The sequence below is a fragment of the Meriones unguiculatus genome, chromosome 19, assembly GCF_030254825.1.
Source record: "Meriones unguiculatus strain TT.TT164.6M chromosome 19, Bangor_MerUng_6.1, whole genome shotgun sequence".
Lineage (NCBI taxonomy): Eukaryota > Metazoa > Chordata > Mammalia > Rodentia > Muridae > Meriones > Meriones unguiculatus.
In genome coordinates this window covers 59794749-59822676 of record NC_083366.1, presented here as the reverse complement: position 1 = coordinate 59822676, position 27928 = coordinate 59794749, and the positions used below count along the sequence as shown (strand labels likewise).

General features: G+C 43.6%; 1 long non-coding RNA gene across 1 annotated transcript; it reads left to right on the top strand.

The window, feature by feature from the left end:
* Positions 1 to 905: 905 nt before the first annotated feature.
* LOC132649268 (uncharacterized) lies at positions 906 to 27928 on the top strand. Its single transcript, XR_009587711.1, has 3 exons — positions 906 to 1089; positions 11027 to 11123; positions 26926 to 27928. It is a non-coding gene; the product is annotated as an uncharacterized LOC132649268 (long non-coding RNA).

Below are 27928 nucleotides of genomic sequence, written 5' to 3'. Positions count from 1 at the left end.
AAAAAAATTAAAAAAAATAGATTAGGTTAGAGGAAAGCCAGGTGTTACGCCTTGAGAGGCAGAGGCAGGCAGATCTCTGTGAGTCTGAAGCCAGGCAAGGCTACATTGACCCTGCCCCAATTCCCACAGGAAAAAACTATCAAAGCACATAAGCACTTATTAAATAAATGAATGCTAGAGGCCAGCTGGCCTTGGTATCACACATTTGTAATCTCTTCACTGCCTGGAGGTAGGAGGATCAAGAATCAAGGCCATCCTCCACTGCATAGTGCAAGGCAAATCTGTGCCACGTAAGACTCTGCCTCAGAAAAACAGAGGCAAGAAGACTTCTCAGCTCTTGCTGCACAAGACTGATGTTCAATCTGCAGAACTCAAAGAAAGGCGGTGAGAGAACCACCTCCACTGAAATCTACACACATACAGTGTCACAAGCACCCATGCAGGCCATATACATACCACCCACAAGAATCATTTTTTTTTTAATGGGGGATGGGAGGCCACTGGAGCATTGGCTCGGCAGTTAGGAGCACTGGATATTCTTCCAGAAGGCATGAATTCAGTTCCCAGTACCCACATGGTAGACATAACCATAGCTCCAGTTCCAGAGGCTCTGACGCTGTCTCTTCTGACCACCATGAATATCAGGCACACAGCATACAGACAGACAAAATACACACATAAAATAAATCTCTTTAAATGCTGAAAATTTTTAATGAAGATCAATGAATGAATGGACACATGGCACTGTGCCAATTGCCATTTTGTTCACAAGTGCTTCTCTGCACCTGGGGTGATCTTTCAAATAAGTACCTACCACCAGGGACTTGCCAGCACTGAGGAAGTGAAACTGACAAATGGCTTTTAAAAGCTCTCTGCTTTGCTTTCTAGCTAAAGCGAGCGCGCACTCTCTCTCTCTCTCTCTCTCTGTCTCTTCCTCCCCCCCCCACCAAGTATTGGCATTAAAGGTATGCACACCATGCCCAGCCGCAGCCAGAGCTTCTCTTTCAAACTGCCCAGAGAAGATAGACGAAACCAGCGTTCTCGAGCATGCTGGTGAATGCCACCCCTAAGCTAAGACATTTTCAAAGAGTAAGTATATAAAGATACATCTATCTGACAAATGATGCTTCTCGTCTGCCTTTGTGAGGCTGGGTGCATGTGTTCATGTACGTGTATGAGTGTATGTGCCTGTGTGTGTGAGGGTGTGTGACTGGTGATTGAATTTACGGTGTCACGCATACAAGGCAAACCCTCCGCCACTGAAATACAGCTACAGCTGACAGACTAAATGTTTATACCCTTAAGAATTTTATACATTGCAATAAATAAACTGGGCAGTGGTGGCACAAGTCTTTAGTCTTTAGTCCCAGCACTTAGGAGGCAAAGGCAGGCAGATCTCTGCAAGTTCAAGGTCTACAGAGGGAGTTCCAGGACAGCCAAGACTACCCAGAGAAACAATGTCAAAAAAGAAGAAGAAGAAGAGAAAAAAATAAAAGAATTCATACATCTACATCCTTAGTAGTTTTGATTTGATTTTTGAGACAGGTTTGTTATATAGCTTAACAGGAACTCACAGAGATCCTACTGTCTCTGGCTTCAGAGTGCTGGGATTACAGGTATGTGATATCACATCTGGTGGCACATACTGAAGTCTTAATTAAGCCTCAGTATCTCAGGGTATGGTTGCAGTTGGAGAGGTGAGGTTTTCATGTTTGTGTTTGTTGTAAGTATATGTGTGTGTGTGCTCACATGTACCTACTGAGAATATAGAAATCAAAGGATGACCTGTAGAAGTCAGTCCTCTCCTCCATGTTGGGCAAGGGGGTTGAAAGTCTTAGTGGCTAGTGCCTTTACTAATTGAGCCAATTCACCAGTCCAGAGTTGGGGTCCTTGATGAGGCAATTAATAAAAATAAAGCAACCAGCCAGTTGTGGTGGTGTACACTTTAATCCCATACACAAGGGAGGCAGAGGCAGGTGATCTCTGTGAGCTCAAGGCCAGTCTGATCTGTATAATGAGTTCCAGGACAGAGGAGCTATGTAAAGAGACCTTGCTTCAAATAAATAAATAAATAAATGAATAAATAAGATAGATGAGTGGCTTCTGGAGAAATGGTTTAGGCACTGAAAGCATTCCAGAGGATCTGGGTTTGTAGCTGTCTGTGACTCCAGTTCCAGCAGATCTGACATCCTCACTAGACATACATGCAGGCAAAACACCAAAGCACATAAAATAAAATAAATAATAATAATGTCACTAAACCAGGCCCTATTTCAATATAACTCTCCTAGTGATACAGGGGAAATTGAGGGGGGTTCCCTCTTGGGGTTCTTAGTCTCATTAATGAAAATTTAAGAATGGACTCAAGTGGAAGCTAAAGGACAGTTTTATTCAATTTTAAAAGAAGGACTATAAATCTCAGCAGCTGCCCAGAAGAGAATGGAAAAGAGAAAGAACGAACACCAAAAAGAAAAAAGAAAGAAAGAAAAAAAAGCCATCCTATATAACCAGCATGGAAGTCAGCTACATGATGAAGGTGCTTTAGAGAAAAAGTAAGAAAGCTGAAAGTACTAGAAAAAAAAAAAAGCATACTTAGGTTCTGGCCAGTGTTGGAAAGAAAGACAAAAAAAAAAAAAAAAAGGATAAAGGGTAAAGTTGTATCTTTGTACTTGTAAAGGTGACAGATAGAATAGATCTCCTGGTGTCAGCTTGTAGGGACTGCACCAGGGCTGGGAAGTAAGCGTATAGTATCTCTTTAGGGAAAATTATTCCGGTTAGCTCTTCAGCATGGTTAGCCTTCTATCCGCGATCCCTTATGTAGGCAATTGACCAGCCCAAGCTCAACGGGGATATTTAGGTTCCCAGCTGGGCCAGAGATTTCATCGTCCCACACGGAAAGAACTAGTTCTCCCACAATGGGCCATCCTGTGTGAATTCTAAGAGTTGAAAGCACAGAAGGAAGACCACATGAGGAAAGGGAGAAAATGACATCTGAAGGACGAGAAGACAAGCCTCAGAACTCTTGCTTAGGCTTCCAGCCTAGTCACTGGCAGCCCTTCGAGACCAAAGCAGTTGCTTTGCAAATTTAGCTTTCATTTATAAAAATGAAACTGGCAAGTGGCCCAAAGGGTTCAATCTTGAGCGGCTTTTCCAAAAATGGCCATGTGAATCTGTTTTCTCACCTACTTCCCCTGTGTTACAACCTTGCAAGTTGAAGGAGGTAGTCAGTTATGGAGTAGCATCCTCTACAAACCACGTTTTGTTTTGCTTTTTGTTTTTTGAGACAGGGTTTCTCTGTGTGCAGCCTTGGCTGTCCTGGACTTGCTTTGCAGACCAGGCTGGCCTCTAACTCGGAGAGATCCGCCTGCCTCTACCACCCAAGTGCTGGGATTAAAGGCATGCTCCACTACCGCCCATAGACACTTAACTTTCTTAGTACATGGTCGATGTTCAATTTCTGCAGCTGGGACAAGAATGTCCCTCTAAGGAATACCTTCATCTCCCAGGTTTCCATCTTAGGTTTCCCATCTCTTCCAGTAATTAGTGCCATCTTGCCAGGTATGATGGAGTCCAGCCTGGTCTATATAGCAAATTCTAGACAGGGCTACAACACTATCATTAAAAAAACAAAAAACAAACAAAAAAAAAAAACCTCTCAATTGGTAGAGATTGTTCTGTCTTGTTTTAAATGTATTTTCTTCTAAAGAGACATCCCACCCCCCAAAAAAAATTAATGACAAAATAGTAGTCTTCCTTGGCTAAAAACATTTTATCATTCTGTTTGTTTGTTCCCCTTCATGCCTCCAAATTCTGGATGGGGGCAAGCATACCTGGTTTATATAGTGCTGGAGATCAAAGCCAGAACTTTGTATATGGTAGGCAGATCTCTGAGTTCAAGGCCAGCCTGGTATAGAGCAAATTTCAGGTAAAGAAAAGTTGAGGTCCAAGTGTGGTGGTACATGCCTTTAATCCCATCACTCCGGAGACAGAGGCGTGCAGATCTCTGAGTTCTAGTCTGTTCTTTTCAGGCAGTTCGTTTGTGTCAGTGCATTTGAAAGGCAGTGGTGTTGAGCTCATGGCATGTTCAGTTCATGGAATTCAGAGGCAGTTTACCAGGGGACAGGCTGAAAAGAGAACAAGCTAAAAACAGGTAAGGCAGAATGAGCCAGAGAATGAGGAGGAGCTGGAAGATTAGAACAGATTGTTAAGAGTCTGAGGCCCAGCAGAGCAATTCAGCCAGAGGACAAGAGAGAAGGCAGATTAATCAGCCAGCTAGGAGGGGAGTTTGGGCCAGAACAGCTGAGTTGAACCAGCCAGTCTGAGTTCAGGAAGAACCAGAAAGGGTGAGTAAATTCAGCAGTAGTCCCAGAGGCTAAAAATATTCTATGTCTAGATTAGATTGTACAGAGGCTAGAAGCTTCAAGGACTGGGCCTAGGTTAGCAGATGGAGGCAGTTAGCCTCCCAGACAACAATTCAATCAGGTGAATAAAAGTTACTTTTACAGCAACTCTCGTAAGACTATCCCTAGGCTTCACAGTTGACCCAAAGTAGTTGCTTTGCCTTTTTAACTCCTTAAATTTTATTTTTGTGATTTGTTGTTAAGTGTGTCTAAGGTTAGTTTTTGTCAATTGACACAAGCTAAAGTCATTTGGAAAGAAGGATCCTTAACTGAGAAAATGCTCCTGTCCTACTGTCCTGTGGGCAAGTCTGTAGAACATTTTCTTGGTTAGTGATTGATATGGGAGGGCCCAGCCCAGCAGGGATTAAGCAAGGGCTGTGAGAAAGCAGGCCGCACAAACCTTGGAGGAGCAAGTCAGTAAGCACTTCCTTCAGTTCTGTCCTCCAGGTTCCTGTCTTGAGTTCTTGCCCTGACTTACCTTAGTGATGAAGTGTGGTCTGACAGTTGTAAACGGAAATAAACTCTTTTCTCCCTAAGTTGCTTTTGGCCAGGGTATTTTATCACAACAACAGAAACTGAGACGCCCAATAAAGGGCAGGACTCAGACTCGATAAACATTTCTAGGATGACTGAATGTGTGAATGTTCACTAGACAGTGACTGCTCTTATCATTGGTGTCTGTTTCTCTGAACACTCATGAGAAAGACTTGAGATAAATTCCAGATACCAGTAGCTACTATCATCCTCAATCCCTAAGGGGACCTTTCTGCAACTCAGTTACCATTCCAGGACAGCTGGGAAATTCTTCCAATTCCTGTTCACCCTTATCAGAAACCATGCATCCAATCTAGAGGGAGAGGAGCACACTCCTAAAAAGCTGCAATTTCAAAGGCAGCTGCAGAGGAGAATCATGGGAGTGGCACAACTTCCAGAATCCAAGGTTAATAGGCTGTGAATGCCACTTTCTTTGCACATTGTCCGTGCTTCAGCAGTTCTTTTAAGCTACTATCATTCAGCTTGGGAGAAGAGGAGAGTGGGAATGGCACCAGCTGCCAAGGAGGCAATGACAACAATGCTCCCTCCTCCCCTTGTTTCTACCCCTACCACCTTGAAGGTCTCCTGTCCCGTCACCCTTCCCCCACCCCAGCATCAGGCCCGCTATTATATGCAGGAGGTATCAGACAGCCTTCTAATGTGATTTCAAAATCATTTCCAAACTCATTAAGGCCAATTACTCACCTTTGGGCCCCTGTAGTAAAATTTGTTCTCTGTCAAACTGACCGAATTTCTCCTTTTGCAAATACAATAAATTTAACAGGCTGCCTCTCAATCATGTAGTTGAGGACATAGAAATGTGTGAATGAACAGAATGTTTTTATCATCATCATCACCATGATCATTACTAGGCAGTAATAGAAATGGAACCAAGGCAAGCACTTTACCACTGAGCAATTTTACCACTTGTCCAGGCAATTTTTAATTAGAAAGTGACTCAGGCTAGGTGTAGTGGCACATGCCTTTAATCCCAGTACGTGGAAGGCAGAGGCAGGTGGATCATTGTGAGTTCAAGGCCAGCCTGGTCTACAAAGCTAAGGCTACAAAGGGAAACCCTGTCTCGAGCCCCAACCCCTGAAAAAAGAAAGAAAGGAAATGACTCAGGCCTTTTAGGGAAAATAGACTTACCTGAAAACACTGGTATGAATTCTAGTCCCATTTAGTCTGTTTAATTTGGTCTATGTGGGTATGGTGGCTTCTGCATTTAAGCCCAGCACTTGGGAAACTGAGGCAGGAAAATTGCCGACAGTTCAAAGCCAGCCTGGCTGTGTAGTGAGAGATAGGATTAAAAAAAAAAAAAAGTGTCAAAATGGGTAAGCGCATGTGCTCAGCTAGCAGACGCCCCAAGTTCAGTTCTCAGCACCCATGTCAGCTTCATAACCACTTGTCAGTCCAGCTCCAGAAGATGCAGTGGCCCTTGTCTCTGACCCCTTTGGGAACCAGGTACACACACACACAGGAGTCTAAGGATTTTCAAAACTTAAAACAACCCGTACCCTACAGAAGACTGCAGTCAGGCTGAACCAGGAAGGTGTATGACACACAGGCAGGAACTCCCAACAGAAAACTGGTCCTCATCAGTGCCCACAAAAAGAATCCACAGTAATGTGGGTTTCCACACACGCATTTCCACACGGGCTTTTCCAAATGACTAGCAAGAGGCCAGGACTGGTTAGAGAGGAAATGTTTGTGCTTTAATCTCAACCTTCCAAAGGATTATTTATCTAGCAGAGTCTCCCCATGTTGCCACCTGCTGCCTTGGTCTCCGCAGTAGCTGTGGTTACGAGCATGAACAATGAAGCATAGAACACTGGCTACCCGTCACTAAAACCCTGGAGCATAGGTACTTAAACTGTGCCAGTGAAGAACCTTGCAAAGCTTAAGGCAACTTCATCTTGAAGCTCTTTTTCAAGTTCTTTTTTTTTTTTTCATAGTCTTTTTCTGACAGGGATCCCATTTGCAGCCTAGGCTGGGTTAAGTTAATCTCAGACATGTAGCAGTCTTCCTGCCTAACTAGAGGTGTGAACCAACATGGAAACAGCTTCTCTCTTCCTCTCTTCTTTTCCTCCCTCCCTCCTTTTTTCCTTCTTTCCTCTGTCCTCCCCTTCCTTTCTCTTTCTTCCTTTCTTGAGTCCCTTGTAACCAAGCCAGCTTCTAACTAGCTACCCCACAAACAAAACACAGAAAAAAAAAATCTTTTTTTTTTTTTTTTTTTCATTTTTCTGTTGGTTGGTTGGTTGGTTGGTTTGGTTTTTTTCAAGACAGGGTTCCTCTGTGTAGCATTGGCTGTCCTGGACCATTTTGTAGACCAGACTAGCCTCAAACTCAGAGCAATCCGCTCTCCTCTGCCTCCCAGAGTGCTGGGATTACAAGTGTGTGCCACCACACCTGGCTAAAAATAATCTTTAAGAAAAGGAAATATTACCATAACATAGTATATAACTGCATGCAAATAAATGTTCAAAATGCCATAGGAACTGGAAAAGAGGTAGAGAAGGCCAGTGAGTTGAAAAGGCTTCCTGGAGTGGACTGGAAGGATGTCTTTGAGATAAACTTTCAAATAAAAGAGAGGTTTATTATGCCCAGAACACTAGGAAAAGCAGAAGTAGGGCGAAAAAAAGTAGACAGATGGCCTGCAGCAAGGTGTGTACATTCAAGAAACCTTACTGCATGAGCCAGATTGCAAAGGTACCCTGGAGGACAGAGAGCAGTATATGCATGGGACCAGGGTGTGGAGGGGGCAGGGCATAGTCTGGAGAGGCCTTGAATGCCTGTATACCTTAGCAACTCTTCCTCTTCCATGGGAACTTTATTTTAGGGGCAAAATACATGAAAAGAAGACTTGGTTGAAAGCCTAAAGGGGAGGTTAAACAGGAAAAGTAAAAAAGAAATTCCTAAATGGTGTTCAGTGGCAGGCCTTTGCTCTCATAACCAGAATCACAGGGAAGAAAAAGGCCCAGGCATGTTGGCCCTCACATGTGTAATCCCAGCATTAGGGAAGAACTAAGCTGGCTATGGATTGAAGTTTGGAGACAACTGGGCCATTTTCTAGGGAGTTCTAGGCTAGTTTGGGCTACATGGTAAGATCCTGTCTCAACAAAAGAAGAAAAAAAACTGGGAGGGCCAGTGAGATGGCTACCTGGAACTCAGGCCTGACAACCTGAGTTCAATCTCTTGAAGCCAAGTGGAAGAAGGAAAAGCCCAATTCTCTCTGACCTGCCTGTGCCATGACACTAGTACACACACTCACTTATTTATACATATACAGATACACAGTAAGCAAATAAGTATAATAATAGTAATAATGAAAAGCTGGGAATGATGTTGAACTCAGGAGGATCATTATAAATTTGAGGGCAACCTAGGCTACATAATGATTTACAGAATAACTTGAATTACCATCTCAACAGCCACATTAAAAAGGTTCTAGGGCTGGGGTTGGCTCATATCTATAGTTCTAGCACATACAGGAGGCAGAGACAGGCAGATCTCTTTGAGTTTGAGACCAGCCTGGTCTACATAGTGATTTCCAGGACAGCCAGGGCTATACAATGAGACCCTGTCTCAAGGAAATAATCAATTAATTTTAAAAGGTATTATAGCTAGGATTGTGACTCAGAGTTAGAGTGACACACACTCAGCATCCACGGGGCTCTGGTGAGGCCTGTTTCAGTTCCCAGGACCATCAAACATCACTTCATTTAAAAAGTGTCTGAGAGTGACAGACCCAGCTCAGCTGTATGTGGGAAAGCCCTCTGACAGGAGGGAAGTGTGTTTTGTCCTTGGGTATGGTCTCCTGTAGTATGGCTCCCAACTCCTTGGTTCGAGCAGCCTTCTTCCCTTAACCTCTCAAGGAGCTGGAACTATACACAAGTGTGTGCCACCTGCCACCACACTCAGTGTCACAAAGCTTCTGGGTGGCAGAACCAGCAAGACTAGGTGACAGTGGCCCTGAGGGACAAGGAAGGGCCGACCTAAAACAAATTCAGAGTTAACCATGCTGGGGCAGCTGTGAGAACAGCTGTTGCTATTATGAGGAAGAGGGACAGTAGAAAAGAAACAGGGCTGGGAGGGGATGAAAAGACTGACCATTTCTGTTTCGGATCTACCCTCTCTGTTTGTTTCTGTTTGAGGTGACATGTTTGGTTTCTGTAGCTTTTCCTTCTTCCCTTAAAGCCAGTTTCAATGAAGGGGAAGGAAGGGGGGGGAGGGAGAAAGAGGGTGACTAGTCTAAAGACCCAGCTCTGAATCTTGCACAAGATCTAGGTACATCTATGAACAACCTCAAAAGCCTAAGGAAACAGACAATTAAATTGTTGGTCTTAAAGATTCTGTCGGTCAAGGTGAGGAGGATCCCAGGAGGCTCCTCTACCCAGAGTGCAGTTCCCAACCGTGTCGGCTGCAGGAGTAGAGAGAGCCTCTCATATTTAGCTACACTTTCATGTTTCTAAGGGGAGTGCTCACTCTGAGAATGAAGCCTTGCTAGGCCTGTCCAGCTAGAATCCCAGGCACCCCATTCTGGACTATGCTACCATGGCTTCCTCAGGAAAACAAAAAACAAAAAAAATTTCTGAACAAATGCTTGCTCTCTAAGGACAACAGTGAAATTTTCTGCAGCCTCATACTCCAGTACACAGTGTCTTAAAGTCCTACTGCAGGGGCTGGTGAGACAGCACAACAGGTAAGAGTGCTGGCTGACAAACCTGTAGAGCTAAGTTAGATCCCCAGGGCACACACAAACACACTGAATAATTGTTATTTAAAAAAACTAAAATTCTACCTTGGTAAAATGTGTGATGGCATTTTCAGACATGTGATGGAATTGAAGAGTTAGTTCTCTGCTATATGAGAACCTATCTTAAAAAGACTTTTAAAAGTACTACTATAATTGGTGGCTGCACCCACTACCTGCTGGGGAGGGGCCAGAGGGGGACAGCTAGAGAAAGTCCACAGACTGGAGTCATTGTAAAGCGGTGACTCCTGACCTTGCCTCCTTTTTATGTTGGCCATAGACAGAGAGCAGGTTAGGATGGAGCCATTTTGCCTCTCCAATGCTCAACAAGCTTCTGAAATTGGCAGTCATGTGACGTCCTTGACTCTGACAATGACATAGAGATTTCTTGCCTGCCATGCTCTAAGCAGTTTTGGTGTCTTGTGGTCAAGCTAGCTTAGCAGGATTGAAACATTGCTAAAAAATAAAATTCGTCAGAGAATAACTTCAAGTTGAAAATTAGAGTCATTTGTCCTCAAGTCAAGGAAGGACCCCTGGTTATGTTTTGGTTTGGGGCTGTTTTGTTTGTTTTGTTTTGTTTTTTTTTTGTTCCTTACTGAGCATTGAACTAGCATCCATAGCTTTGCATATGCTAATAAGTGCTATGTTCTGAGTAACACATTCAGCCACTGAGTGTTGTTGAAACAAGGTCTCTTATAGCCCAGGCTTGCCTCTAACTCACTCTATAGCCAGGGATGACATTGAGCTTTTCTTGACCTAATCCTGCAGCCTCCACACCCTGAGTGTGCTGAGTACCTAACTGGGGTTACACTGGGGATAAATGAACCCATAGAATGCTAGGCCAACACTTTACCAACTGCACTACACCCCAGGCCAGGCCTTTGGTGCATTGCCATAGGGTCTCAGACTGGGTGTGATGGCTCATGCCTGTAATCCTAGTATTCTGGGAGGCAGAGGCAAGCAGATCTCTGTGATTTTGAGTCCAGCCTGGTCTGCAAAGTGACAACCAAGGCTACACAGAGAAATGCTGTCTTGGAGAGGGGTAGGGTTCTCACTGTGTAACCAAGGATAGCTTCAAACTTACTATCTTCCTTTATCAGCCACCAGAGTGCTAGATCACAGGTATGTGTCCCTGCCTAGTTCTGTTGTTATTATTTTCCAACCTCCAACAGCCAACCAGGCACCTTGTAGAACATTCTGTAAGGCTTGCCTTTATCATACCCAGTCTGTTTTACCATATCCTAGACCTTTCTTTCTTGCCTGTTCCATAGAGTACCCCCCAAAACTGCTCTCTCTGTGCCCTCACTTGTGCCTAGCAGCTGCCTTCCCTTCTCTGCAGGGAAAGAAGACTGCTCTTGGGACCAGGAGCATCTGGCTGGGTGCTCTGGTGTGTGCCTGCCAAGGTGGCTGCTGCAGGTGACTCCTCCCGGGAACAGGTGCAGTTTATTTGCCTTGCTCTTGAATCTGGGCCTATAACTTGCTTTTACCCACAGAACCTGTGGAAGTGACTGGGGGCCTCCCAACCTAGGTAGTAAGACATCAGTGTCCATTTCCCTTTGTCTGCTGTGAGCTGCTATGCAGAGAAGCTCTGGCAGGTTTACCAGGTAATGAGACGGAAGAACCAGCCAGCACCCCTCAGATGCAGCAGTCCTCACTAAGGCACCAGATAAGTGAGGGGTTTAGGAACTACTATCCTAATCAGCACCATATGGGGAAAGGAGGAGCCATTCCTTCCTATTACATAATCATGAACAATAAATGGCCGCTGTTCCTTTAAGCCATTGAATTTCTGTTTGTCTACACAGTGATACAGTTCATACTTTCCTTGTGTAGTTATTTACTTGGTTAAAAAAAGTTTGTTTGTTTTTTAATGTGTGTATGTGTGTGTGTACCACAGGGTGCTTGTGGAGGGCAGAGAACAGCCTGAGGGAGGTGGCTGTCTCACTCTACCCAGTGGATCCTGGGGACTGAATTCAGGTGCGCCTGGGTGGCGAGCACCTTTACCCACTGGGCCATCTCCCTGGCTGATTCTTTTCTACCGACATACATGGGAGCACTCTCCTATGAGCTCCACCTCCAGCCCCTATTTTTTTTTTTTTTTAAGCATCTCTTCATGAAAGAATTTACTCTTGCCTGGAGCTCACTTTGTACCCTAGTGACAATCCTCTATTGCCTGCACCTTCCATGGCATCCAGTTTAGTCCTAATTTTATTTTTCATTTACTTTGCAGTGGTGGAGATAGAACTCAGGGTATTAACATACCCAGAAAATGCTCTATCAGGAAGATTTATCTTTGTCTTTTTGTGTGTATGTATTTTGACAATATCTCTCCATGTAGGCCCTGCTGCCCTCAAACTCACAGAGAACCAACTCTCTCAGCCTCCTCCCTGCTGGGATTAAAGGTGTGTGTAGAGGCACCCTTTATTATAAATATACCTTTATTATAAATATATATATGTATATATATATTTATACACACATATATATTGTGAATTTAAAAATATGTTTTGATCATATTCATTCCCTTCCCCCAGCTCCTCTCAGATCCTCCCCACCTCTGAATCTTTATAGCATGCTTCCAGCTAGATTGTAAGATTCCGGTAATCCTTTATAGTGCCCTGTGCATTTGTTTGTTTGCCAAATATTTAGATATAGTTATCCTCTAGAGTCTTGCATAGTCTCCTACAAATAGCATCCAGAAGGGACTGAGAAGATACCTGTGACCTGGGCCGTAGCATGCTCCTCTAGCTATTCAGAGGGTGGGGTGCTGAGACTTCCAAGAGATAGTTACTGAGGGGCCATTTAGTGGAAGGAAATGCTTTGACTTGGAAAATAAGCACTGTTATTCTAAAACCAGACTAGAGGCTGGAAGGGTGGCAATGAGAAGACAGCTAACAGGTCTTGGTGGTGCACACAGGTGATCTATCTTCTGGGAAGTGGAGCCCTGAGGCTCAGGAGGTGGTCCACCTGGACCACAAGTGACCTAATCCCCAGAACCATTAGTAGAAAAGGGAAAGATCCCGAAGAGCAGGTGAGGCAGGAAAACTGAACCAAAATCAGAACAGTCAGTCTGTTTTCTCATATTCACTTTTGCTTTGTTTTCAATTTGCTGCCCCTAGACTTTCCATTCTTTGGCCTTTGTAAGGCCAGGATATTCAGGACCTCTAAGGACTTCCTCATTCCAATACAATTCTTTGAATTTTTCCTTCAAATGCAAATAAAGGCACTTACCATTTGGATAGCTGTGATTAAAGAGAGGAAGGCAGTTTCTTGAACCTCCTACAACTTCCCTTTTTGTGACTGTGGGTTCAGTCTTGTAAAGGCAAAGAGCCCTATCAGAGAGCTGGGTGGGTGATAGAGAAGATGCTTGCTAACTGCATTCTGCAAAAGAAAAGGAATCAAATGATAGACTATCAAATCCCACACGAGTTGACATTACATAGCTCTTTATAGTAAAATGTTAAGTACTTAATATTTTATTTTCATTTCGGGTCAGCATGCAGTGTACCTCACAGCTATTTGTTCTTGGAACAAATGTGCGTATGCTTATTAGATTTAACAATCCATCGCTCACAGTTAGTAAAAGGTCAGGCAAGGCCTGACTCCCTTGAATGAATAAGCCTCATTTGCACTTGTGGTGACAAAAAACACTAGTTCTCAAACCAAAAGGGAGAGTGGGGTGGGGGTGGGAGGGTCAAAGGAATGGTAAGCAAAAATGCTGACTCAGTCTCCCCCACCCACTCACATTTCCTTTCCCCGCATCTGTCTTTCTGAGTAAGGAATATTTCTTTCCCTTCCTATGTTTTGGGACTAGTGTCTTTAATTTTTTTAATGTTTTGTTAGCCCAAGCTAGAACTCAGTGCACTCCTCCCTTCAGCCTCCTAAAGGCTGACATTATAGCTCACTTCAGTCACCCAGTTTCTATCTTCTTTCATCATTATGATCCTGTTACCCATTTCTCTATGTAAGTGTCCTGTGTTCATTTGTGCATCTCTATAACATGCTGAGCATACTTTCTCTGGGGAAAAAAAAAAAAAAAAAAGCCAAGAATGCCAAGGTGGTATAATAGGTGGAAGGTTGGGAGTGTGGAAGCGATTAGACCAAGAATTCAGGGTCAACCTCAGCTACCCAAGTTCAAAACCAGCACAGGCTAGATGAGAGCCTTGTCTCAAAAAGCAAAACAAACTAGAAAAAGAAAGGTTTCTGATGCCAAGAGCTGAATCATCAGTTCTGTGGGAGTGCAGGAGCAAGGCACATTGACTAAGAGCCACACCACCTCCGCTCTCAGCCACCTTGTTCTAGCCCTTCTCTGGGGATGTGGGGTGGAAATTCTGGGCCTCTGCTCATCTCCAGTTGATGAAATGCTTTGTCACCATTGTCATCATCAGTGAAGTGAGGGTGAAGACTCTGCAGAAACAAGGCATGACTGTAGTTCCTTAGCCTTTGGCTATTATTAATCTCGTGATTCATTTTGTGAACAAGGGAAGAAAGGACTGTACGCTCAAAGCACATCTAAACTGGAAGGATTTCAGGTTTGGGCTTGTGAGGCCCTTTCCTTATCCAGGACATTTTCCTAGGGGAAATGACTATATTCTCTAGGGGCAAGAAGTTCCTAGCCAAGGAAAAAATTAGTTCGTCTTCTTACAGAGGAAGATCTTCATAATCATAAGGAATAAGGAAGATCTTCATAATCATAAGGAATAGATCCATTCAGCCTTTCATAGCTTGCTATTGACAAAATGGACAAACTTTGATTTTTGGTTTTTTGAGATAGGTTTCTCTTTGTAATCTCGGCTGTCCTGGCCATGGTTTGTAGACCAGGCTGACCTTGAAGTCAGAGACACACCCACCTGCCTCTGCCTCCCTAACTGAAGGTGTTTACTGGTGTGCACCACCGAGCCTGACTAACATGATCAAACTTATCTGTGACCTTGTCTCAAAAAACCAAACAAACAAAATCTCCAAACTGATTAAAAAGACTGATCTTGAACAATTATGAGACCTGGATTCAAATGAAAGGTGTGTGTGTGTGTGTATATGTTTTGAACTTGTGAATTTATTTGTATTTTATATACATTGGTGTTTTGCCTCCACATGTGTCTGTGTGAGAGTGTCAACTCTCCTGGAACAGGAGTTACAGACTGTTGTGAGCTGCTGAGTGATGGGAGTTGAACCAAGGTCCTACAAAAGAGGAGGCAGTGATCTTAACCACTAAGCCATCTCTTGTATGTCTTGCACCATGTGCTTGCTTGATGCCTATAGAGGTCAGAAGGGAGAATTGGGTCTCCTGAGCTGGTACAGAAAATTGTGGGTTGTCATGTGGATGCTGGGAATTAAACCTGGGACCTCTGGAAAAGCATCCAGTGCTATTAACTGCTAAATCATCCCACCAGGCCTATGTTTGCCATTTGTAACATAGTGTTTGTCAAGCTGTCTTATTTCGGGTTGTGATTTTTTTTGTGCTGGAGGTGGAAGTTGGTGTGTGCATGCTGTGCCCAGACTGTGCCTTTGTGCTATTTACCTATTGTTGTTTGTTTAAGGATAAGTAGGCAGAGTTTTAGTAAGGAGTAAGAGGATGGGGGGAGATGACTTAGATTAAAAGCCAGTACTGCTCTTTCAGAGAACCGAAGTTTAGTTCCTAGTACCCACATCCACAGCTCACTCACGTACATCCACACAGACACAAATACACATAATCTTAAAAAGAAAAGAAAGGCCAGGTGTGGTGACACATGCCTTTAATTCTAGCATTTGGGAAGCTTGAGGATCTCTGTGAGCCTGTTCTACATGTTATAGAGTTCCTGGACAATCAGGACTACATAGAGAAACCCTGTCCCTATGAAAACAAACAAAAAGAAACAAAGGAAAGACAGAAGGAAAGCCAGGTATGGTGGCACACATCTATAATCCCAGAGCTCTAGAGGCAGAGGCATGAGAGTCACTGCAAATTCAAGTACAGCCTGGGCTATGCTGCCAGAAACTATTTCAAACAACAACAAAAACACCACTACTGCCACCCCCAATGTAAAGAAGGAAAGGGAAGGGAAAGTACAGCCCCGCAGCACACAATGCACCTGAGGTCGTCAGCGTGCTGGAGTTGCCTTGTATCCGAGCCAACAGAGTCCTTCCTGCACAGGTTGTGGACACTGGACTCCCCATTACAGACAAAGTGCTCATCTGCTCTTCCACAGCTTCATAGAGAGCCAGCTTGACTAGAGGTGAATACCCTGACAGTGACTACAAACCAGAACCTAAGGTTAGCCGGGGCCCGTCAGGGTCTTGTGCTGTGTCCTTCTCCATCAGCACCCTGGAACACATTTGCTGCCTCAATATCTGCCTCCCATCTGCCTTGCTAAGACCTCTCTCCCCTCGTGGGTGTTCCTGTGGGTCTGTCCTCCTGCTGACCCTGTATTTCAAGGAGGAGGCAGATGCTCAGCGGCTCCTCAGCCCTCTGGCTATACTTTGAGCCTCAGAGAGACAAGCAGGTACGTGATTTTCTGCTGAGTTACAAATAGGGAAACATTACTGGGGAACCTGGCTTGTGTTATGTGGTATGGCTATACAGGCTTGTCTGCCTGAAGGAAGTTGCAAATTTTATTTAAGCATTTGTTATTCTGTCCCATGGTAATTTCATTTAGATCCTTGATATATAAGTACTAGTTCTGGCTGGGTATGGTGGCCCACAAGGGAGACAGAGGTAGGTGAATCTCTTGAGTTAGAAGCCAGCCTGGTGTACACAGTGAGTTCCAGAGAGCCAGGGCTACATAGTGAGACCCTATCCTGAAAAAACACAAACCAATCAAACAAAATCTAAGTTCTGGCACAGAGAACGTCAGTACCACGTATGGATAATTTACTGTGTATCAGCTACCTTGACGGGCCCATATAGGCTTCGACCCTTAACCAGCTTTGGGAATAAGTAGGATTGTGTCATTCCACTTAGGGGTCAGTGAGTATCTGGAAAGGTTAAGCAGCTGCTTTAAGACCACACAGCTAGGCCAGTTGTGGTGATTCACACCCTTGACCCCAGCATTTGGGAGGCAGAGGCAGATGGATCCCTGTGAGTTCAAGGCAAACCTAATCTCTATAGGAAATTCATTCTAACATATCCTTCGTAGTTCTAGTCTAGAACATCCTGCACCTTTTTCTTTTCATTCTAATGTCCCAGTTACCTATTTAAGATGAAATTTATGAGAAAATTAGTAACTATTTCTTCATGTCGTCTTTCTTGGGCTTATTTCACTCCCTGTCTGCCATCCTGGGCCTTGACAGATGCTAGACAAACACTCTACAGTGGTCTCCATCCCAGTCTCTACTTAGTCGTCTTTGCCCACCTTTGCCACAGGAACTACTCTTGTCATTGTCTTGGTCCTCCTGCCTCAACTCCCAAGTTTAGGTCTGAATCAGCTCTCTTATCTGGGAATTCTAAACCCTGTTGACCCTGTCTCCTTTTCTGAAGTTTCTTCTGTGGCATTTGGGACATTTCATTTTTTTCCTCTCATTTTTCTGTCTGCTCACCAGGTTCCTCCATCCTACAGATGTGTGTTCTTGTTTTGTTTTAGCTTTGAGACAGGATCTTAGTATTTAGTAGTGCTGGCTGGCCAGGGCTTACTATATAGACCAGGTTAGCCCAGAACTCACAGAACTATAACAGACTTTGATTAAAGACACGGATTAAAGACCTGGAAACCAAACCTGGCTGACGGTAGTATTTATTTTGTTTGTTTGTTTGATTTTTGAGGCAAGGTTTCTCTGTGTAGCCCAGGCTGTCCTGGAACTTACTCTGTACACCAGGCTGGCCAAGAACTCAGAGATCTGCCTCCCCATGCTGGGATTAAAGGTATTTGACACCACCACAAGGCTTACTCTACTTCTTAACAAAACCTTGCTTGCCCTTTAAAAAAAAGTGATGTGGGGGAGGGGGGCACTGGAGAGATGCCTCATTGGTTAAGAGCACCCCAGCTGAACCTTCTAGAGGACCCGGGTTCAATTCCCAGTACCCACATGACAGCTCACAACTATTTGTAACTCCAGTTCTAGAGGATCTGGTTTTCTCACACAGACAAACATACAGGCGAAACACCAATGCACATAAAATAAATAAATCTTAAACAAACAAACAAAAAAGTACAACCACTATCTTGTGGCCAAGAAGCAATGACATGAAGACAAGAGGCCTTCCTGTAAAGATAGCAGAGGCACCAGAACAACCTGATTCCGCAAAGTCTCATTCATCCTGGTAGTACTGGCTTTGGGTTGCCCAAACCCTGGTCCTCCCAGCTTGGGTGACTTAGCTGAATTTCAACCAGACTCCAGGCTCTAATCTTTTTTTATCTTCAGGGCTGGATGCCTTTGGCCAGAAGACCTCAGTCTTGCTTATCTTCTCAGATGCCCAGCGGCTTCGGCTACAAATTCCTTTTCAGCAGGGCTGAGCAGAAACTGATTGGATCTAGGATAACTGTCTGACAGCCAGGGGCCAAGTTCACTGCACACCACCTGCATATTACTTGTCACCCCCATCACCATATCAGCTCAGGACTGTAGTGCCATGGTGATGACCTCAAAGGACCAAACATAACTTCGCCAAACTTCTCCACTCAGTCCCCAGAAAAGACACGAATACCCTCCCCTTTAATGCCCCACAAACCCCTCATTCCTTTTTCTCTTTTATATAAGTCACTGGCCTCCAATCACTGAGAAGTTGATTATTTTTTTTCCTTTCTTTTACCACTCCCTACCTCCCATCCTCAGTTTTTGAGACAGGGTCAACTACTTGTTATGTAGAAAGAGCTAGCCTCATGTTCCATAGTAGCTGGGGGCCTCGATCTCCCTGCTTCCGTCTCTCAAGGGCTGAGCTTATAGATCTGTGTTCCTATCCTCAGCTGCTGCTAAAATGATGTCTAGTTAATCTGCTCTGTCATAGAAGGCAATAAACAGATTTTCCCCCCTCTTGATTGTCTGTTTCTTGAGACAGGGTCTCACGCAGTCTACGCTAGCCTGTATTTCTCCTGCCTTCACCTCCCAAGAGATAAGATTATATGAAAACACTGTGCCTGGTTTTAAGCGAGGCTGGGGATCCAGCCCAGGGCTTCCTGGATGCCAGCCATGAAGGACATCTACAGCCACTCTATCTTGTTGGGAAGCCAGGTTTCATTAACTTCATCACCTGACCAGGGCCATTTTATGATTTCATTTCACTACTCTCTCCTGTCCTGCTGTCCTCAAATCTATTCTCCAAAAAGCGGCCGGACAGGTATGTATATATAAAAATAACACACACACACATCCCTTGAGCCTCACTGTAACCCTTGGTAGCTTACACTTCAGGTCCTATCATCCTGGGTTTGATTTCCATAGTGCTTGAGGTGTGCAGCCCCAAGTGAGCTTCGGGTCAGTTTCTACATACTAGGCTACCTCCTGTGCACACCTGCTCCTGTGCACACCCGCTCCTGTGCACACTTGGAAAGGAAATACTGCTCCCGGGCTGGGGATTCCTCCCAAGCTGCAGACAGCAGGGAGCTGGAAGTGAAGGGCCAGCAGCTGTTCCTGCGGCCTTCAGGAGCACTGTGCTGTAGACTTGCTTCCGGTTTCTCTGCAGGCCTCCAGACACGAAGTCCCTCAGGCTTCTCTTATGCTGCCAGCTCACCCACTGATGTATCCTTCCCTCTTTCCTTTCTTTCTACCTTCTTTTCTTCCTTCCCCTTTTCAGACAAGGTCTCCTGTAGTCCAGGCTGGCCCTAAATTCCAGCTAGTCCTCCTTCCTTAGTTTCTGTAGTGGTAAGATTATAGGCATGCATAGTTCTTCCTGGCCTCCTCATAGACTTTTTTTTTTAAAACAAGATTTCATGTATTCCAGGCAGGCCTTGAACCTGAGATATATTAATAGCTGAGTGAACTTGAACTAGAGACCCCTGCCTTTAGAGCACTAAGATTACAGCTATGTGCCACCATGACTGGTTCCTACAATGTTGGGCATTAAACCCAGGGCTTTTAAAATGTCCCACAAGCTTTCAAGCAACTGAGCTACTTCCCTAAACCCCAGCTTCCTTTCTTGATCCCTCCTATTTCCTGGAATCGTCCTCATAAACTATGTTCTTCAGATTCTGCCCCAAACTCAGGGGCTCTAGAATGACTTCATCTTCACCTGGACTTACCAGTGGTATGCCAGTCAAGAGCCCCCCTCTTTCCCTCATGCCTTCTCCTCACACCTTCTGCTACCATATGGGCACAATGAACCCCTCCTACTTTGTTTCCTATTGTTTTATTGCAGACAGAGCCTCACATAGACCATACTGATCTGAATTCATTAAATAGCTAGTGATGATTCCAAGTACTAGGATTATAAGATACTCCTACTTTTATAAAAAAGAAAAAAAAATTAGCCAGGTAGTAGTGATCCATATTTTTAATCCAAGTTCTTGGGGGGCAGAGGCAAGCAAATGTCTCTGAGTTCAAGGACCACCTGGTCTTGAGTTCCAGGACAGACAGACAGACAGAGAGACCCTGTCTGGAAAAACAAACAAATAAAAACCAGGCCAAGTTGTAGATTCCAGCTAGGAATTGTCCTGCCTGGGCATCAAGACAACAGGATTTATTATTCATCTCCTGGAGGCCATGGTTCATTTTGGGAGTATGCTTGAGAATAAAGGGGAGAACAAACATTAGATACCACCCATCCACATCATTTTTTCTCTCCAGAGATTTTTCTAGGGCAATCTATGAGAGTCATCCAATTAGAACTGTTCAGTTTGCTTGTTTTAAGACAGCCTCACTATGTACCCCAGGCTAGCCTTAACTCTAAAATCTTTCTGGTCACTGGGTGTGGGGGTTACACACCTTCAATCCCAGCAGAGTCAGAGGCAAGTTACTCTCTGAGTTCAAGGTCACCCTTGTCTACAGAGTGAGTTCCAGGATAGCCAGGACTACACAGAGAAACTTTGTTTCAAAAAACCAAACGAAACATCTTTATTTTATCTGGTGAGTGATGGCTTGAGCCAAAAAGTGGTTTTACTGGTGATCTATTGGGTTTTTTGGTTTGTTTGTTCAGATTTATTTATTTTCGAGTCTGCCTGTGTCTGTGCGTGTATGTCTCTGTATGTGTGCATATCTGTCTGTGTGTGTATGTCTGTGTGTGGTTAGGGGGAGGGTGTATGTAATACATGTGAGTACTGGTCAGAGATGTCAGATCTCCCTGGAGCTGTAATTATCAGAGGTTATGAGTGACCTGGCATATGCTGGAAATTTAATTCAGGTCCTCTACAAGAGCAGCACAGGCTCTTAACTGCTATACTGTCTTTCTGGTTCTCATCTCTTCCTGTGCTAGCTCAACTCCATCTCTGCCAGAAGGTTCCCGCTGCCACCTTTTATTTGATCAAGACAACTTTGCCTCAGTAGATATATTACCTCAGCATCATATACTTCCTAAGTGGGAAATGGCACCTCTTTTCTCACATGCTTCACTTGGATTGACACATGTCCCTGGACTTTGTAGAATTCCTAGTTCCATCAGCAATGTATTTTCTTTTCCTAATTAGTTTTTCTAATTTTAATCCTTCCTTGTTAAGATGGTCCCTTGTGGAATATTTGGAAAATATAGAAAAATGTGAAGACGCCGACAGACATACCCTAATTCTGTTTGGGGCCTAGTTGGCAATTAGCAGGCTTGAAGGTCATCAAGGATGGAACCCTCCTTCATAATCAGCTGCTCTCCCTCCCACTCCTGTCCCCGGAAACATTCTGATTTTAAGAAAGGGGAAAGTATCACAACTGTTTCTCTTAGAATTTGAAATATCGTGTAAAATAGAAAGAAGGCAGCATAATTGGTCCTTCTGAAGGTTAAAACACCCATGGGCACATGGTGGCTACTCTCAGTTCTTGAGTCAGAGGCAGATGGATCTCTGTGAGTTATAGTTGGCCAACCTGGACTACAAAGCAAGTTCCAGGTCAGCCAGGGATACACAGTGAGACTGTGTTAAAACATAAAATAAAATACTTAAATACCATATGAAAGGGAGGAGGGTTGTGGTAGAAGGGTTTTACAGGGGCCAACTAAGGGATGGCCATTTCCTCTTGGTAAAAGCTTGGCTATCTTTATAGAGTTATTGCTTCTTCCTCCCCGCTTCCTCTGTGTTTTTTTGAGACAGGGTTTCCTGTGTAGCCTTGGCTGTCCTGGACTCCCTTTGTAGACTAGGTTGGCTTCAGACTCACAGAGATCACCTGCCTCTGCCTCCCAAGTGCTAGAATTAAAGGCTTGTGCCACTACCGCCCAGCTCCTAAACCCTTTCTTTTGTAAGTAGCCTTGGTCATGGTGTTTTAGCACAGCAAGTAAAAAGTAACTCAGACAGTACTTTTTTTTTTTAAAGATTTATTTATTATTTATACAACATCCTGCCTGCCCACTAGATCTTACTATAGATGGTTGTGAGCCACCATGTGGTTGCTGGGAATTAAACTCAGGACCTTCGGAAGAACAGTGAGTGTTCTTAACCTCTGAGCCATCTCTCCAGCCCCAGATAGTACTCTTGCTGCAGACCTGGGTTTGGTTTCCAGTGCTCATATCAGGTGGCTCACAACTGCTTGTAATTTCAGTTACAGGGAATCCCACATCCTCTGGCCTTCCAGGTGCTTCCATATGGATAGGGCACTTAAACCAGGGCAAACATGCAAATAAAAATAATAAATCTAACACTTTTCTGAACTCCATGGGCATGCGGTACACATATGTACATTAAGGATAAAAACTCAAACACAGAACAAATGCACCTTTTACAAATGAGGTGGGGACTGGAAAGGGTGGCTGTAAGATTAAGAGCACCTGCAGCATTTGAAAGACTGTCCTAGCACCCAGGACAGGTGACTCACAGCTGTCATGACCCCAAGGACACCAGGAACACATATAACCCATATGGTGCACATACGCACATAGAGGTACTCATACATATAATGATTTTTTTTAAGTTGATCCAAATAAATCAGCCCATCATCTGTTGAGGAAACCATTCTGAAGAAAGCTCTCTGATTCAGAAACTCTAAGAAGCAGTAATGTGTAGGTCAGCACAGTAGTGTCTCATGGTGTGGGAGTGTTCTCTTACAGGTGGTCCCATTGACCCATTCTCATCCCTAGCATCCCCACTTTACTCTAACAAGCCATCTTCTGCACTGGGTTCTGTGGCTCTTCCATTCATTTGACGGAGAATACAGGGACCTGGAAAACAAGGACAAGCCCAGCTGAGATCCTGGTGATAATCTTATTACTGGGGAACTGGGGTTGTATTAATAAAAGGGTTTAAAAACTGACTGAGAAGGGGGCTCAGGGTCTGTTTTACTACAGCGTGGGAGGAAAAATAACAAGGCAGGAGCATTGCACATCTCAGCAGCTATAGGAAAGAGGGAGGTGGAGAAGAAGAAGATAGCCTTGTGTTTTGATTCCAGGTACCAGGAAACAGAAAGCTCAGCAATCATGCTTATCAGAGATTGGTAAGCATGTGAAGGGTGTCTTCCAGAGAAAGAGTGTCAGAGCAAGCATGCTTAGGAATTGGAATGACAGTAAAAAAGAAAAAGAAAAGAAAAGAAAAAAGAAGGAAGGAAGAGAAAGGAGAAATGGAAGAGTTCAGCTTTTGAGTCAAAACTCAGAGAAATGTGCAGGCTTAACATTGAGGATCTGCAAGCAATTACCTGAAAGGTCAGACTCCCGGAAGGTATAAGTACTTTATCTCACTCAGGATAATTATTTCCATTTTTAAAAAGAACAGGAAGTCTTCCTTCAGGTAAATAAGCTTTTCTGAGGGGTGGTCTCCTGGCTAGATAATTATGATTGATAGACTAACTTGAATTAACTTTTTGGTTTGTTTTGGTCTTTTGTTTTTCAAGACAAGGTTTCTCTGTGTAGTTTTCCTGGACTCCCTTTGTAGTCCAGGCTGGCTTCGAACTCACAGAAATCCACCTGCCTCTGCCTCCCAAGTACTGGGTTCACAAGTGTGCACCACCAGGCCCAGAACTCTGGGAGACAGGGGCAAGAGGATCTCTGTGAGTTCAAGGCCAGCCTGGTCTACAAAGGGAGTCCAGGACAGCCAGGGGTCTGTACACAGAGAAACCCTGTCTCAGAAAAACAAACAACAAAAAGCTGACAGTACAAGTATGTAAAATAAGCACACAGTCTGAATGTCAAAAATTTATTGAAATTCTGGTTTAATTTCAAGTAATTAAAATTTTATCCATGTTTTAAAATAACTGATTGCTATTGAAATGCAATCAGAAATTAAAAATAAGGGAAGGAGATTTTTAAATGCAGCTAAAATTAGAGAAAACAGTATGTTTGAGCCTAGAAATCACAGTGTAGTAAGGCCACAGTGATAGCTATTTTGCTTTTTTGATATAGGCTCTTGTAGCCCAGGCTAGCCTTGAACTCCTAATCCTCCTGCCCTGGTATCCCAAGGGCTGGGATTGAGGGCCTGTGTGATGGAATCTGGAATTTAGCACATGCTGAACAATCACCTTAAGGATTCAGCCACACCCCAGACACCATATCTGGCTTTCTAAGATTAACTTCACTGTTAAGTTTTCTTCTAAGAGCTGCTGCCCTCATTCTTGAAGGTACTATCCCTGAAATGAGGACAAACTCTAATCATATCCCCTCATTAGACTTTGTAATGTTATAAAATGATTTATGGCTTTCTTTTTCTGTATGTTCACTCACAGTAAGTATGTAGACTCCGTCAGTGTTACTAGTCTCCTGGTTTCATATTCATGAGTGGCCATGAATTGAAAGGTCATATCGGTATTGGTCATGTTCCAGAAGCTTTACAAGGGAACAGTGAGAGACTTATCCACCCAGACAAATTCCATTGGCACTCTTGTGCTCTTCCTTAGCCCATTTAACCTCCCTTTTTCTGTGTTCTTGGATATGGAGCTGAAAAAACTAACAGTGAAACTGAGAATCTAGCTCAGTGGTAGAGCATTTATGTGCTTAGCATGCCTGAAGCCATGAGTTCTACCTCAGCATCTTCCCTGCCTCTCCCTCTATATGCCTCTACCTCCTAAGTGATGAGACTACAACATAGCCACCATACCAGTTTATTTGGTGTATTTTAAAGGCTTATTTTATCTAATTATGTGTGTTTGTATATATGTCATGTGGATGTGGATGACCTTGAACTTGAAGCAGTCCTGCTTGGCTTCCCAGGCTTCCCAGTTGCTGGGACTGGACATATATATATATATATATATATATATATATATATATATATATATATTGGATTGTAGAAATGTGTGCATTAATTTTCACAATGTGATAAAATCTTATCTGTTTTATGCTGACATGCTTAGTGTGGGCTTCAGGCCAGCCTGCTGCTACCAGGCAAGCAATTTGACATTTTTAGAAAGAAAGGTTTTGGGCTAGGCAGTGGTGGAGCACACTTTTAATCCCAGCACTTGGGTGGCAAAAGCAGGTGGATCTCTGGTTTGTGGCCAGCCTCGTCTACAGAGTAAATTCCAGGGCAGCTAAAGCTACATAGAAAAACCCTATCCCTGAAAAAATAAAAAGATTTTTGCTTAACACATGTCCTGTGTCTCCCACACAAGCTGACTCTGCATCTATTTGTTTATTTACACATTTGTACATTTGTTTTGCATAAATTTATTTAAAAGGTCTCTATGACCTTAACCAAAGCAAGCAAGCCATCCAGATGAAAGGGTACAGTAGAAAGACCAGAAGGCTAAGACAGACAATTCAGACAATGCCTAACGTGCCTGTGAGTAGGCAAAGATGAAATATCTCCCTTCAAAGCTAACAATGACCAAAATCAAAGCCTGTGTTTAAGGCTTTGATGAAAGCACAGAGAGACAGACAAAGCGGAGCTCGTCCTCTTTACGCTATTCTCTAGTTGCTCAACATTAAAAGTCTTGCTCTGAGAAGTTGATGAGATGGCTCACTGGGCAAAACTGTTTTGTCACATGAATGTGAGGACTTGAGTTTGATTCCCTAGAACCCCGTGTAAAAGCCAGATATGTAACATGCACTTCTGGAATTCCCAGTACTCCTATGGGGAGCTGGGTCAAAGACAGAGGAGTCCTGAGAAAATGCTGGTGGGCCAGCTAGCCTGGCTTCCTCAACTGGTCAGAAAGCAAAGACTGGCACTCAAGATTGTTTTCTGACCTTCAAGCTTTTACTATGGCACACACCTGCATTTACATACATGCACACACAATAGAATCAGAGGCAGAGAGAGTGGGGGGAGCTTCAGAGTATTGAGATTAAAGGTGTGTATCATACTGGACCAAAATAATTTTAAATAGAATACTAATGTCAAAAAAAACAAAAAAAGGTGGTTCCAGCTCTCTATTTCTTTTGTTGTTGTTGTTGTTGTTGTTCTTTCTTTTCTTTTCTTTTCTTTTTACTTTTGTTTGTTTGTTTGTTTCTCTCTGTAGCCCTGGATGTCCTGGACTAACTTAATAGACCAGGCTGGCCTTGAACTCACAGTGATCCACCTGCCTCTGCCTCCCAGAGTGTTGGGATCACAGGCGTGAGCCTCAGGGCCTAACTCCTCAATTTCTTATAGAGGCAAACAGATCTCTATGAGTTTGAGGCTAGCCTGGCCTACATACTATGTTACAGGCTAGCCAATGAAACCTTACCTGAAAAAAAAAAAAAAACCAAAAAATGTCATTGGTAATTTGGTAATGGCTTAAATTAAGACTTTTCCTCTTGCTAAGAAGATACTCCAGAGAACACAATTCAGCCAAAGCAGAGGATGGTCTGTCCTATATAATTTCAGTGTTTTCTGGAATAAGGGATCTCATTAGACATTTCCTTACTTGTCCACTCAAGTAGGTCTTTTTTGAGCTTTCTTTTATTGTTTTCCTTCCAATGGGGATGGACCCCAGTACCCTTAATGTGTTGGGTGAGGGTATCACTGCTCAGTCACCTCTGCAGTAGTGTTGTTGATTTTTGTTTTTGTTTGTTTTGTTTTGTTTTGTTTCTTGTTTGTTTGTTTTGTTTTTGAGTCAAGGTTTCTGTAGCTCACACTGGCTTGGAATTCATCATGTAGCTCAGGCTCGCCTTGCACTCACAGTAATCCTACTGTCTCAGCCAAAAAGAAAAGTTATTTTTGTATCTATCTAAACACACATCAAATGTGTAGGTGGAGTGTGTGTGTATGAATGTATGTGTGGGTGTGTGCCAACATGTCAAAAAGAATCTTCATTTGTTTTTTTAAAGCCTCTGGTGATTATTTTTCCCAGGTGCCTAGGAGAAGATGCTTTCTGGGATGGATTCTTCCGATGCTCCTGAGCCTCTGGAGGAGACCTGCTGCCCTTCTGATCTGTAGCCTTCTGCTCAGCGGCAGTAGCCAGGTGTATACAATGGCAGCCTTAGCAAGAAGTAATGTACTACTGTAGGGGGGGAGACCTTCCGAAGAGCTACTCTTTGAAGTGCTTTTGGTTTTGCTTTGTTTTAATTTTGTTCTTTATTCTTTAGTTCCTCATTTTCTCTGCTTTTGTGACTTTGAAATGATCCAAATCCATCCTCAGTCTCCTTGGTCCATTTGGGACTATCCATTTGCATTGATACCATCTTCCTGAAGGCTTTTTTTTTTTTTTTAGATTTATTTTTATTTTATGTATATGAGTGTTCTATCTGCATTTACACCTGCCAGAAGAGGGAATCAGTTCACATTATACATGGTTGTGAGCCACCACGTGGTTGCTGGGAATTGAACTCATGACCTTTGGAAGAGCAGACAGTGCTCTTAACCACTGAGCCATCTCTCCAGCCCCTTGAAGGCTTTTTATATATACTTCTGGCAGGCCCTTGTATTGAACACAAGGATCAAATCACTGAGCTGCATGCATTTAAAAAGTGTGACATATCTCCTTAAATGGGTACAGGTCTATCAACCAAAGCCCTGTTCTAAGCAACAATATCTATAATCACCTTTTTTTTTTTTTTCTGGCATTGTTTTTGTGGTGGTTTCAATAGAAATGGCTCCCATAGACTCTTGAGTGTGATTGCTTGAGCCGTAGGGAATGGCACTCCTAGGAGGTGTGGCTTTGTTGGAGGAAGTATGTCACTAGGGGTGGGCTTTGCCTTATAACCTCAAGTCTGACCAGTGAGTCACAGTCTCCTGCTGCCTTCAGATCCAGATGAACAACTCTGAGCTCCTTCTCCAGCATCATGTCTGCCTACATGCTTCCATGTTTTCTACCATGATGAAAATGCACTAAACCTCTGAAACTGTAAGCCAGA